Below are 10,380 nucleotides of genomic sequence, written 5' to 3'. Positions count from 1 at the left end.
AAATTTGTATTGAAGTGAACAAGTTCACTTCACAACACAGAATATTGAAGAACCATGGTATTTAAGAAGATGATCAAATATGATTTTAAGCATTTATTTTTAGATACCCAGTTTAAAAAGGATGAATTTTAACAGACACTAACAATAATGAGAAATATTTAAAAGGCTATTTGAAGCCATTCAAAATGAGAGCTGACCCAAGGAGGAGGCTATGCAGTCCCTGTCTGATTCATATCACAAGCTGGGCTTAGAAAGGAATTGACAGCGGCATGAAAACAAGTTGACAGGGTGCTTTACTGATCACTACAGAACCCCAAATATAAAAAAAAACCCCCAACACACACCCCCCTCAAAAAACAAAAAAAACCTCTGAGCAGCAAAGCCAACAAAGCTTTATTTCCCATTTCTTTCTGTGTGACATCTTAGTGAGGGGTAAGGGAACTGTTAGATTTGTTAAAGCTTTCTAATGGTTTATTACATGACTTGTTAAGGAAATAAGACAGACTGAGAGCACAATCCTAGGAAATGTGTTTCCTTAGAAAGCCTGTCTGAAAACTTAGATAGGAAGTGAAAGGGGCTTTAGAAGGTCAACTCCTGTATTTAGTACCCAAAGGCAGGATCAGCTATTCATAGGAGAAGATATTTGTTTAACCTGTTTGGAAACACATCTAATGATGGAGCTTCCATGCCAACCCCAGGCAGTGGGGTACTGCCAGTGGGGTTGGCATACTTCACTCTTCTTAACAAATTTTTCCTAATTTGAATACTCCTTGACGGAATTTAAATCCATTATTTCTTTCCAGGTCATTACAGACATGAAGAATTTATTCCCTTTGTCTTTGCTGAAGTCTTTTATACATTTGAAGATTTACATGCATTCATTAATTCTTTCCCTGTGGCCTCTGAGTCTGTGATTCATCATAAATCCAGAGATCACCTCCATCAGATCTTTTCCAAGAGCTTCCTACCTCTATGTTTTGTTTTTTTTTTTTTACCTGGAAGCAGAAGTGAACTGATCTGAATCTTGGAAGTTCAGATCCAGAAGAGAAAATCCAAAGTCTCTGCTATCTAAAGAATAAACTTTTACTCATGAGGCTGAATGTCAGGACAAGAGGGTTCTGAAAAAAACATAAACTTCAGAAACTACCAGTTCTCTGTGCTAAACATGAGAAGATGACCACATTTTTAGTCAGCTCCAAAGTTTTCCAGAACCCCATGAAAAAATAAGCCTAAAAACGTTCTGTTTAATGGTCAGGTGTTGCCCTGATTTTTTCTGCAAACTGCAGGAAAGCAATGAGGGGTTTTTTTGTAAAGAAGGAAATTTTGGAGTAAGGTACGAAACCACAGAAAACCTATTTTTTTCCTCTGTTCTTTTGAAAACAGAGTTTTCTAGGAATCCTACCAAATCTGAAATCTCCATGTACCACAAATTTCTTCCTAAAGCGCTTTGTAGCTCATGCCTTATTTTTCAACTCTATACACAAATGCAGTGGCAGGTTCAGTGACATTTTTTAACCTAAGCATTAAAAGAAGTGGATTCACATATCTTTTTCTACTCCATTGACTTAAAATATCAAACAAACTAATCTCATTTCATCCTGCAATGCGTTAAATTAAGTAAAGACACCATTGAAATAGGATGTGCAGAGTATTATCATAAAATACATTACTTCAGCATCTTGCTTTATTACAAAAATTCTTCATTACTTTTTATATTCCACTTTATTGACAGAGATGGTATCTGTCGTAAGTTTTATATGAGATATCAACCTCCACTACATACAATTCCATGGAATTATGATACTAAATTTTGTCAATGGTGTATACCTCTGTATATACACAACTCCTGAGACAGACAGCAATCAGTTACATCCCAACTTTAGGAATCTGACGATGGATTTTCCATGTATTTTGGTCAACTTCACCTCAGAGCTTCTGCATCCAGTGAAGTTGTAAATCTGAAAAGAAAAGCAAATTTGGGTAACAGGACTTCATGCAATCAGAGTGGAGGGTAGTTGCTAAGAAATGAATTTCAAAGCAGATTGAATAAATGTATGTTTGGAATAGGGAGAAGCAGCATGATTCTATCTCACGACTAACAAAGCAACAGCAAACATGCATCAATCAAAAAATGCTTTACAAGCATTACCAGTTATTAATGGGTGGGTCAAGAGTGTTTTGTAGCATTCATTTGCAAACATTTGCATGTCATCGTTTCAGTGCAATTGAAGAAAGAGATCAAGTGAAACTGAAACACGGGAGGGAAATGATCAAAAGCAAATAAGCTCTGCTTTGCAATTCACCTGTTTGCAAATCACGAGAGTGCCATAAAGAGACCAAACTTGTTCAGCCTAGTAGGCTAGTCTTTGCCCTTTGGCAGACAGGGTAGCAAGCTTTATAGTAGGTGTTATGCAAAATTCCTTGATCAATTTTTATTTCTGATCAAACAAAAAAAAATGTAGGGCAGTTCCACCCAAGAAAAAACAAGAATAAAGAGACTGTACTATTCTTAGGGTCAAGCAGCAGTGTTCTTCTGCCACATTTGGAAGGGAAGTCTTTTCCTGTAAAACGAAAGGCTTGTATGCAGTAAAGTTTGCATGTTCTTTTCAATTATGTCAGCTGGCTTGCTGGAAGATCCTGCTGGCTCTTGCTACAAACCTTTCTGTAAAAAGGCATTTTTCAGTAGTATCACAGTACTACAGCTTCATGGAAAATCAAAGATGTGTCCTATTAAGGCAACAGCTTTTTAAAAATCTTGTTTCTCACTACGTAATTTCTGCTCGTACCTTTTCTGTATGATGAAATCCCATCAAATTGTACATAAAATACACCGGCTTGTAGCAATCTGTGCAAATACTGCCTCCTGGCGACTCTTTGTATGGCTACAGGACGGGGAAAGGTGGAACCTCAAATGGCTTCTCAGATGTGTATACACAGACAGAAATCAGAAAAGCAATTAATTTCTATTTAAGTTCAGAACCGACTTAATTACACCTGTATTTGTTACTTAACACGGAAGTGTTTTCTCTACAAGAACTGTCAAAGCTAATTAAGTCTCCAGTTGTGCAATGTTTCAGTCTTATTTTACTGCCAGAATAAAAGGGCTGGTCTGAAGTTTTTCTTTGAATACGACCAGCTCAGCTCTTATTTTAAAAAACCATATGGCATACAACGTAGACAAACAGATTTTAAATTATAAGTCACAGGACAGTGAAGAAAAAAGTTGGAAGGTAGTTAACAAATGTAAAACTTAAAATATATCTGAACACTACCTTCTCCTTGCCTCCCCTCTAACACTACTCTGAAATCCCAACATTATTAGAATGCAAATACCCAAAGTTTAGTTCTTAATAGTTAAGAAATTTAACCAGACATCCTTAAATCTGCCTACTTGTATGTTTGTCCTACACAGTGAGTAAAACACAGGCAAAGAGACACTGAGTGTAATATTAAATGCTGTACAACACTGCATCTCCCACACAATAGGGCAGAATTTAGCTGATCTGACAGGCATGCAGTGCTGCATCCACTGTAGCCACTGCTTCCTGCAGGGCTAGATGTTGCCAGGTTTCTGTCTGCTATCCTGGCAAGACTGCCCCATAACTGAACAGCAAATTGAGGCTATATTCTTTAAACCTTCCACTGCCTTTCCTGATGGTTTGATTCATATGAGAATTTTTGTCTCAGACAAATCATTGTTATTCCACCCTACTTTCATACTGCTACACCTATGTTTAATGTGACTGGTTCTGCTGGTTCTGCTAGGCAGACAGGACTCTTACAGATAATTAGTATTTGCACCACTGACTTGAAAGATGATTTGCATTTTTTTTTTGGACCTGAAGCCGTATGTGCTCCATTCTGTTCACACTGATACAGCAGCACAAGGGGACAGAGACTGGATTAGCTGTGTTTGCCTGGAAATGAAGCAATCCTTGGGTGACATAAAGATTATATGCTTGACTCTTACCCACTAGCTTCTTCCGACATGTGGGAATATGGAATATTGCAAAGATGTGAGAGCGTGGCCAGGACAGCTCACACTCCAGTTGCCTTTGGCTAGAAAATTAAAATAGTTCATCAGTTTTGTCATGTAAGCCTGTGGAAAGAAGGCTGCATAGGAGTATGAAAGTAAAGAATTACGGTCTATTCATGCTTTACATTTACGCTGGACAGAATTGTTACAAGCTGCCCAAGGTGTAACAGCGTAGCAACTCAGACCTTTGATTTTTACTTGTAATTTTTACCAGAATACTTAGAGTACCCTGAGGTGTTACTGAAGAGCTGTGTCAGGAAGCTGTCCCCAGCTGATGACAGAAAGGAGATAGGAGTATGTCCAAATGGTAACTGCCAGGTGGCCCCTGGAACTGCCGAATTTCAAATTGTATGCAGAAAATTGTTTGGCCTAACAAGGATTTGGCCCTTGGTTTAAAGCTTCATGCATAAACCATGCAGAAATCCTTTGCAAACCTGATTAGCTATTCTGTTCTCACTAATATATGCAGAAAATCATGGATCTAAATCAGCAGTTATTATTCCAATTTATTATCAGTAGTTATTAAACCCAGTCCCTTGGGTTATTAATAGTCGGGCATATCACATAGGTGAGCGTTCCATGCTGACAGACCAAAGCGCTTCACTCCAGACCTCTGGGCTGGTGCGCTTCCCTGCGGCGTAGCTGAGTATCCAGGATCAAGGCAAACAGACAGTCACACAGTGTGGCTAACTACAGCAGAGGCACTAAAAGTAAGGATGGACAGCGTTCCCTATTAGGTATGTCTTTACTGTTCACAGCTCGGTTTAATAGTCTGGCTACAACAGAATCTGTTTTAATAGGGTGCCTGGTTAACAAACAGTTATTTATCTGAAGCATAAAGAGATTTCTGAGTAACATAGCCTATTTCATTACTTGGCTAGCTAGTTGTAGCTAATAAATCAAAGCTCTTCTCATTCTTCTGTCCTAATATCCCGGCCTCATTTCTAAAAGTAGTGCCTAAATGTGTGTTGTGCATGTGTGTGTTGTGACTTACTTATGAATCCAATCCTATGGGCACCCCTACAGCTATAAAAGGTGCTTTGCAGACACATCTGGTAGGACATTCTTCAGGTTTTTTCTACTCATAGAGAACATATACATCAAGCTTCCATAAACCAGCAAAAATCACATTCATTTACAGGAACACACAGTGACATTTTTGTTACAATCCTCAGTGACCTGATGCATGGAATTCATTAAAATAATAAAATGTGTGATACTCACAGCTCAAGATTTCCTTACACATGGAACACAGTAATATTTTCCATATGAAAACCTGCTGCCCCTCAGTGCTTTCTAAAGGAGACAACAGAACAATGCCAGAACAATAAGGACCTGCTTAGAATCCGGTGCTTTTGGTTAATAACTAAATTAACAGTTAATTATTAGTTAATTATTTGTTTAATAACTAAAGAACAGCACGATGTCATGGAATAGTTTGTAAACAGTGAACTGATGATGATGCCAAATTGGTCTACTTATTTCCTGAGCCTACTACATGTACCTCCTTCCGTCCAAACAGTGTTTGCTGTCATTTCCCACAGGGTCACAACGAACTTTGAGATAGCTGGTAGCTATAGGTCATAGTGGATCCTGGAAATGGCAAGGAAGGAGATGCTACAGTAAAGAAATTCTAAAATTCTTCAGAAAACTCATGGTTAGAAGCGTCCAATGTTTGCAACTATGGATGGAGCCAATATGACCTGCAAGCAGTGTGCACAACCAAAACAAAATTCTTCACTGAGTAAAGAAAATAAGACTGGGATTCCTCATCTGAAATAACATCTAGTCTCTGCAACAACTAATAGCATGAATAAACAACAAGGATGTAGCAGAAGGTTATGGTAATGAAAGTGCAATTCATCTGAAGAAGCTTATATAATTGGATTACATTTATATAACCTCCCTTCTTGCAATATCTCAGTGCTTCATAGTCTTTTAACATGTTTAATTTTACAGGAACCCAGTGAAGTAAATAACTACTGACTACCTATTTTACAGCTGGGAAACCAAAGCAAAAGAATGAACAGGGGCTACATTCAGACCGGTTCAGTTAACTTCATTATCATAAATACCTCCTCCACTGGTGCCATAGGGAAGCTGGATCTTCCAGTCTTGTATAAACGGTGCCCTGAATTGCTGAGCGGCACACTCTTAAACCTAGACACCACAGCAGTTGTGAAACCAAAGGTTTGTACTGATAGCAAGTGGTCTGAATATGGCCCTAAAGAGCTTGTCCATGGTCATGCTGAGTTTGAAGTAGAACAGAAAGTTGATGTTGGATGCTTCCGAAGTCCCACAGGTCAAGCAGGAAAAATCTGGGGAAAGCAGGATTTCTGTAAGTAATCCTTTAATGTAATGGCAGTTTTAGGTGAGCTAGAGGAAAGCACAGTGCCCTTACCTAGCTTCATAAGGTCCTGTAGGAGCTTCTGGCATTTGTTCACAAACCCACTTTGCCCTGGCATTCCTTTCTTCCCAACAGCCAGTTAGCTCCCTCTGCTCTCTGTGACTTTTTTTTTCATTTAAGAGACCAAGAGCCTCATTTTCAATTCAACTGAAGATGATTATAATTGATGTGAATTATGCAAAGCCTTTTGTCGCATTTTCCATTCTGGCTCGTGCAAAGCCCTGGATCTGAAACCCCACACTTTACTGCCGTTCCAGGTCTGAATCTGTAGAGCAATCCCATTTCTAGTTTCAGAAATCTTTGTCTGGTTGATGATATTAGTAATTATGATTTGTATGACTATAAGTCACTAAATTTTAGTTAGTGGATGAATACCATCAGATGAAACTGTCCTTTAGTAAGTCCTCTGCAATCCATAAATAACTCTGCTGAGAGCATAACAAAGGCCCTTTGTGTTATTGCACAGTGGAGCCAAAAATGTTCTCGAAGCAAAGTTTGTTTTCAATATAATTACATACAGCTCATACATAAAACAGCTTGTTGTGCCATAGCCAAAAATGTAGTCCTTTAGATTCCATTAACATCTTCATCTATCTATATTAACAATAGAAACAAATGTATGGTAAGACCGTTTATATTTCATTGGTTCCTTTCTTTTATTCTATTTGATATATTACTTCTTGTCTCAGGACACAGTCCTGCAAGAATCTTACTGCTGGCTCAAATGTCTGCCTGTACAAATGGCCTTACAGCATTGGAGTTCAGTCAGTGAATTCAGGACTGTTTTGATATCTTTTGGGATAGTGCCTGTTACTGATCCTGACTGGACACTTAAAAATCTGCAGAAAAAGTAGCAAATATATTTTCAAACAGTGCAGAAAAGGCTTAAAATAAAGACTTAGACTATTTTATTTTATGTTTTTATATTGGGTCTGCTAAGAACAGGAGGATGTATTCAAACTTTCCAGTGAAAGCTTAGGTGACTAAGATTTTCTTTTAGGAAACAGAATATATCTTCAGCCATCTCTATCAGTTGAAGCATCCTGTCAGGACGATCCGTTTGGAGACTTCTCAACAATTAGCTAATCATTCTGCACTTGAAATGATCAAAACAATTTTGGATCCCCCAATGTTCGTTGGAGAACCAGACAATACACCCTACAAGAAAGTACCATAATTCAGCTAGGAAATTTTGTTCCTCAGTCATTTGTCTTCACATCCCTGCATCCTTCCTTTCCACAGTATAATGACTGTATAGCCAGATGCCTATAATATCCTAATCCTCCATTGTGTTCTCTCTTGTATTTCAGCATTCAATATCTTTCTTTTTCACAGAATCACAGAATCACAGAATCATATAGGTTGGAAAAGACCTTTAAAATCATCAAGTCCAACCGTAAACCTAACACTACCAAGACCACCACTACACCATGTCCCTAAGCACCTCATCCAAACGTCCTTTAAATACCTCCAGGGATGGCGACTCAACCACTTCCCTGGGAAGCCTGTTCCAATGCTTGATAACCCTCTCGGTGAAGAAAAATTTCCTAATATCCAGTCTAAACCTCCCCTGGCGCAACTTGAGGCCATTTCCTCTTGTCCTATCACTTGTTACCTGGGAGAAGAGACCGACCCCCACCTCTCTACAACCTCCTTTCAGGTAGTTGTAGAGAGCAATAAGGTCTCCCCTCAGTCTCCTTTTCTCCAGACTAAACAACCCCAGCTCCCTCAGCCGCTCCTCATAAGACTTCTGCTCCAGACCCTTCACCAGCTTCGTTGCCCTTCTCTGCACACGCTCCAGTACCTCAATATCCCTCTTGTAGTGGGGGGCCCAAAACTGAACACAGTTCAGTTTTTTTGAGAGCACTAGTGGGAAAGCAAATTATGATAATGCACGGTGCCGTCTCATTCCTCAGTAGTGTATGTTTCTCTGCCACTACAACATCTGGGTTTGTATGGTTCCAGGAAGAATCACTATTTACAAAATAATTTTCCATGTATAGAAATCTATAGTCAGTAAAGGGCTGCTATAGTGACCCATCTCATCCTCGTCCTTAGTCCTAGTGAAAGGACAGAAGGGATGCAATGGCTATGCCAGAGTGAGAGGTGAACAGACCGAAGGACAGCTGGTAGCTGAAATACTTCAGAAATATATAAATGCTGCCCTTCTCTGTTGGGGATGTGTCAAATCCCTGAAGGCCTCAGATCAAAGTAGCCAAGATTTGTGCAGAGCACAGTTTACTTTGCTAAGAAAACATGAACCAGATGCCACCATTGGAAAATTTCTTTTACTGTTGGGAAAAGTCCCTTTTCATCTCACTTTCTGAATTTTTTTGTCCAAGAAGCAAAAGACAGTTCTGACCCTTACACAACTTACACAATTGGAGCAGTATGTAGCTGTTATTCCCACCAACAGGCTGGGAACCATATCATCAGAAACCCAGGGTCCTGATTCTTCCCTTTCACTTCCTTGCACTGCTCTGGGAAAGAAAAATTATTCTTGCAATTATGCCACTTTACTGCTCCGTAGTCTGGCACCTAACCAAGGCAGAGCTAATGCTGGAGCACCACCTGGCCCACCTCTGTCAGAAGAGCAGCTTGTAATAGAAAGCAGTGACTATACAGGAGCTCTGCAGTAGGTTATAGTAGTAGCTTTGTCCCCTCCGCTACTATCACCTGCATCTGCTTATGCTCCATGCTCTACTCACTCTACTGGTAGCAACAACTGGGAGCAAGGAAGGCATCCAAAACCCTTTTGCATTTCCCACACACACAAGTAGGCCAGACTAGTCTTGTCCTAAACCACAATTTATATAAACACAGCCTGGAAATCACAGAATCATAGAATCATTTAGGTTGGAAAAGACCCTTAAGATCATCGAGTCCAACCGTAAACCTAACGCTGCCAAGTCCACCGCTAAACCATGTCCCTAAGCACCACATCTACACGTCTTTTAAATACCTCCAGGGATGGTGACTCAACCACTTCCCTGGGCAGCCTGTTCCAGTCCTTGATAAGCCTTTTGGTGAAGAAATTTTTCCTAATATCCAGTCTAAACCTCATATTGTCATGTTGTCATATTAACAATGACAACATAAAATTGTGACACAGGGCATGAAACAAATCCCTCACTGCTCAGAGGCTTCTGGCTTTGATAGCAATAAGCTAAACTCTGGAATACCTTTTTCAGTGGCATTCAAAGACAGAACCTAGAAAGAAACAAGATAAAAGAACATATATTACAAAGGCACATCCAACCTAAAATCTAAAAATTGCCTGTTCCATTACTTTGCAGAAAGCTAAAATGTAAATCCTATAAAAATAAGTGAATAAGTACATAACATACAAGGTCCCTACCTGTGATAGATAATATCATTGCATGGAAGTATAACTTTGCCTGTTTCATGGTAAGGAACATCACAAGGGAACAGATGATTTTACTGGTATAAATTAAATAGAGCTCTTCATCAAAAAGAAGTAAGGCTTGCTCCAAGGATCAATATGCATTTTATACTTATTACTAAATCTCTGGAAATAAAATTGTTTAAATGACTGCTTGTCTAAGCAGTTTCAAGCTATCTGATAAGTTGCACTGACAAAAATACTTCTGAGAGCCAGAGGAAAAGGTAAACCCAGCCATGAGGAGTGTTCTGTGCTAGGGAAGGAAAACTCTCTGTATACATTTCAGATGTGTGTCACAAATAAAGGCTGGCAGATACGGGATCCAGCCGAGAAGAACCTAGAAGACATCACTTTTAAATTTAAAATTGCAGCAGAAAACAAAACAAAATTTAAAAATTAACAAAGGAATTTTGGACTCTTGAAACTTTAAACAATGGAAAGAGTCTGCCAAAGCAGGACTACCTGTAGCAAACTTCAATTAATGCTGCACTTCAGTCTCAACACACCATAAGCATCCGTATATCTCTGGAAACT

General features: G+C 39.1%; 1 long non-coding RNA gene across 1 annotated transcript; it reads right to left on the bottom strand.

The window, feature by feature from the left end:
• Positions 1-1,778: 1,778 nt before the first annotated feature.
• On the bottom strand, positions 1,779-6,740 carry LOC142402716 (uncharacterized). Its single transcript, XR_012773446.1, has 3 exons — positions 6,112-6,740; positions 5,261-5,332; positions 1,779-1,958 (listed from the first exon to the last, which is right to left on the bottom strand). It is a non-coding gene; the product is annotated as an uncharacterized LOC142402716 (long non-coding RNA).
• Positions 6,741-10,380: the final 3,640 nt, after the last annotated feature.

Source organism: Mycteria americana, chromosome Z (genome assembly GCF_035582795.1).
Source record: "Mycteria americana isolate JAX WOST 10 ecotype Jacksonville Zoo and Gardens chromosome Z, USCA_MyAme_1.0, whole genome shotgun sequence".
In the NCBI taxonomy this organism is placed as follows: domain Eukaryota; kingdom Metazoa; phylum Chordata; class Aves; order Ciconiiformes; family Ciconiidae; genus Mycteria; species Mycteria americana.
This window is presented reverse-complemented; position numbering and strand designations above follow the sequence as displayed.